The sequence below is a fragment of the Chinchilla lanigera genome, unplaced genomic scaffold, assembly GCF_000276665.1.
Source record: "Chinchilla lanigera isolate Chin_1 unplaced genomic scaffold, ChiLan1.0 scaffold00123, whole genome shotgun sequence".
NCBI lineage: Eukaryota > Metazoa > Chordata > Mammalia > Rodentia > Chinchillidae > Chinchilla > Chinchilla lanigera.
Window position 1 is genome coordinate 695062 of NW_004955524.1, and position 4093 is coordinate 699154.

A 4093-nucleotide genomic window follows, 5' to 3' on the forward strand; every position below is an offset into this window, starting at 1 on the left:
AAGCCCTCCTTCCGGGGAACAAGGAGGCCGGGAGTGAGCCGCCGGTCCAAAGACCAGCGCTCCCCACCCGAAGCTCCCCATGCGCTGGGGGCCCACCCTCCGGGAGCCACCAGGCAGGAAGCTAGCCAGCCGGAAGACTCAGCTTCCTGCTTTGATGTCTAAACTGTTTCAGAACTTCCACCCAAGTTAAATTTTTGGTGTTAAAAATAAATAAATAAATAAATAAATAAATTTTTGGTGTTGAAACTTGGTAAAATGAGTAAACCATTTCTTCTACAGTAATCCACAGTTTGTTCTCTGTGTGGATTGGCACCTATTTATAATTCTTAAAATAAGAATAGCTTAAGGAGTCAAATGCGACAGTCTCACTTGGTGCTGTTGAGTCTAAGCGGCAACTGTGTTGTTTTCTTTGTGCTTGCAGTTCTCATACTGCACATCAGAATTTCAATCTTTTTTTTTTCCCCTTTGTTTTTTTTCTCCGGTACCAGGAATTGAACTCACGACCTTGCACTTGCCAGGCAGGCGCTGTGCCGCTGAGCTAAATCCCCAGCCCCTAGAATTTCAATCTTGACAACAGGAAAATTCACTCAGAGACAAAAATGTACAATATGGTCTAGTGTAACAAAACATGAATAGAGTTTCATCTTATAACTTGATGGTTCATAAATAAAACTAAGCACACAGTAGCTATATAGTGGATATTTGATTTGTAAACTACAAATATAAACTAATCCTCCTCCCCCAATTTTCCATTTATTTTCTTCTTATTTCAAAATTAGTTGACTCAGTGGTTCTGAGCCTTAAATATTCAAATGCAGAGCTTAAAACATTTTGTTCCTTGGGTTCCCTCCCACCACCACTAAATTAGAATCACTGTTTTTTAAATCATTCCAGATGGTTCTAGGATATCTAGGCTTGAGAACCACTAGTACTCCCTTTTATGAAGTGATCTAACTACACTAGACTCTGTGCCAGTGTCAGAACAATTTAATGTGCAGTGACTTCGTGATTGGTTATATTTCTTAGTAATTTCTTTAGGAAGAAAAGGTACTTGGCAGTGCTTCTTTGGAAAATAATGAGTCCTTTTTTTCTTTTCAAAACCTAAAATCTACCAGCAATTTAAATATGGGCTTTTAATCTTTTATCTTTCTCCCCTTTTCCCTTTAAAACCAAGAAAAATAAGTTTATTATTTGAAAAAGCATATTTATAAATGGCAGTTGAGAAATAATCGTCATTGATAAGTATGTGCTGTCTTAATGAGGCCACTTTCTCCATTTCTAAAATACTGAATTATAGTGGCCTTGTTCCTTAAGGTTTGGTGATTTAGACTTGAATTTAAAAAAAAATCATAGCTGTCCTACATTTTTTAGGGATTTTTATTCAAGTCCTCAAGTGGTTTGGCTCAAGTCCTTTGCTTACAATTAATATGGATATTATAGCATTTAACAGAAGAAACAGTTGTAGCTTATCTGAAAAGAATGTCAGCATGATTTGGTGCAGACTGAAAAGCATACATGTTGCGAATATGCTATACTGTGGAATGACGCTGAAATATCAGACTCAAGTAGTTGTAATTGCTGAATAACTATATTCATTAAAAATTTAAATTTAAAAATAAAAAAGGATGGCATGCCCCTTCATGCTCTGACAGCCAAGACCAAGTCCAGGAGACTGTTCTGATTTTAAACGCAAATGAAACTTGCGACCTCTCCTAAGCTGGGGAGGAACGTGCAATCTCACATGGATGAAATAAAAGAAATGCTGCTGCGACACCAGAGCAGAATACCCAAGTTTTACCTAATGCTCACTTCGTTAAGAAACAGAATAGGCTTTTTTTTTTTTTTTTTTTTTTTTTTTCTTTTTTGGTGGGGTAGGGGGAGATCCTGCCACTTGGATCCTGTTCTGGGCTGGTCAGGGCAGCACCCCGGGAGCAGCTGGGAAAGCCCACCCGGCGGGTCCCCGAAGCGCCCAGCAGCACCACCAGCAGCAGCAGCAGCAGCAGCAGCAGCACCAGGACCGCCCCCGCTTCCCGAGACCCGGGCTTCGTCTCCAGGAGGTGGCGGTCGTGAGACAAGCGGGGCGCAGCGGCACAGGAACAGGACTGAGGGCCTCCGCTAGGTCCCGCCTCCAGCCAGCTGGCCGGTGGCCAGGACGCCTGCGACCCTCAGACAGGGTCTCAGTCCAACTCTGGCGCCATCCACTGTCGCATACGAAGCTCAGCACGTTGAAGAAGGAAAAATCACTCTGAGCAGAGGGCAGAGGTGTGTGCTGGGAGGGGTGAGGGTCCTGTGTTCCCGAAAACTTGGGAGCAGGATGAGGAGACACCACTGGGGCCCTGGGCAAGGGCCATGTCCTGTTTATCTCATAGGCAGGAAAGTGTTTTGGCAGCAAAGTGAACTGATCAAGGGTGTGGTTTGGAACACTTTGCTGTGTACAATGGACGGTGCCTGAGTCGTCATCCCCAGGCCTGCCTGCTGCCCGCATTCTGGGGTCAGGCCGCTGGCACACAGCCTCCAGCTGGGACAGAATTAGCTCCTGGCTGATTTGCTCGAGTCTACCACCCCTGCTCCCTAGGGCAGTGCTCGGCCCATAATAGTGTTTATTTTTAAAAAGGGGGGTATTTTCCATGAGTAGGACTAAATGATCGCGATGATCTGTCACTCAGATCCCCTCCTGCGTCCATCAAGAAACCGTCTTCTTACGAACGAGAAGTCGGCGGTGTCACAACAGCCTGACAGGAGCGTGCTATGCACCAGGTTCCCATTCCAGAAGCCAACAGTGAGGCGTGAGGTTGACGGGGCGTGTGATTCTCCCCCTGCCCAGGCACCAGGGACCCCGGCTGTGGCTGTGAACAAGATGACTCTGCGGCGCTGAGTGGGCTCACACGAGTGGCAGGTGCACTGCACACTCACGTCCTCCTCACAGGACCTGCACAAAGGCGCCAGGATGTGCTTTCTTTGTTGGTTTGTTGTTGTTTTGTAGTTGCGTTTGTTTTCGGTTTTTGTCTTTTTGAGACGGTCTCATTATGCAGGGTCTCATTTGAACTCACTATGTAGCCCAGGCTGGTCTCATATTCAAGGTGATCCTCCTGCCTCAGCCTCCCAGAGTGCTGGGATAACAGGCCTGCACCACTACGCCCAGCAACAAAGGCGCCAGGAGCAGGCTCCTTACAGCACCAAGGATTCCTGTCGTGGAGAGCAGCGTCCGTCGCTAAGTGACATCCAGGCCCTCCCAGGGCGGAGGGGGGGGGGCAGGCACGGATGGTGACAGAAGATGCAGTGTGCGGCCCAGAAGCACGGAAAATCCCCACTGTCCATGAGTGGGCAGGGCTAAGGCTGGTGCACAGACAGCACCTTCTGCCCCTCTCCACGGCCTTACATTTCTAAATGGGGAAGCCAAAGCCGCCACAGGACACAAGTCTGTCTGAGCACCGCGGCCAGGGGAGCCCAGGGGCCCTGCTTTCCTGCTGGGTCTCCAAGGGCGCGAACCAAAGGCGACAAATGACAGGATTTCCCGAGCAGTCGCCCCTCCCCACGGTGCAGGCCCGCCCACCTCACCTTCTCGCTGCGCAGCTACACGCCACCCCTCGCGGTTCCAGGTCCGACTCAGGGCAGGTTCGCAGGTTCCGCGGATCCCAAGAGTCCTCCTGCGGCTCCGCCCATCTCCAGCTCCTCGCGCTCGGATTGGCTGAGTGCGCGCGGCCCGCCCACCGCCCCGGCCCCGCCCACCGCCCCGCGCCCGCGGCCTGGCACGCCGGGGCCTCTCTCGCTGGCCTCTCAGCCCTGGGTTCCTGATCTGGTCTCGCCCAACTTGACCCACGCCCTGAGGGGACGGCCTGGCCTCCTCCTCGGGCCCCTGCACGCCCGCCGGCCCTCCGCCAGCCCTGTCTCCCGGCCGCGGCAGCCGCGTGCTGCAGGCCACAGCCTGACGCGGGGCGGGAGGACGCCTAAGGTCATCTTGCGACGTGGGGGGCCGGACGCCAGGCCTTCCTAAACTCAGGCTCTCCCCTCAGTCCCGCCGGCGCCGCGACGACCGGAAGCCGCCGACGCCTCCGGGCTGACTTCCGGTGGCGGGCCGCTGAGGGGCGGGGCG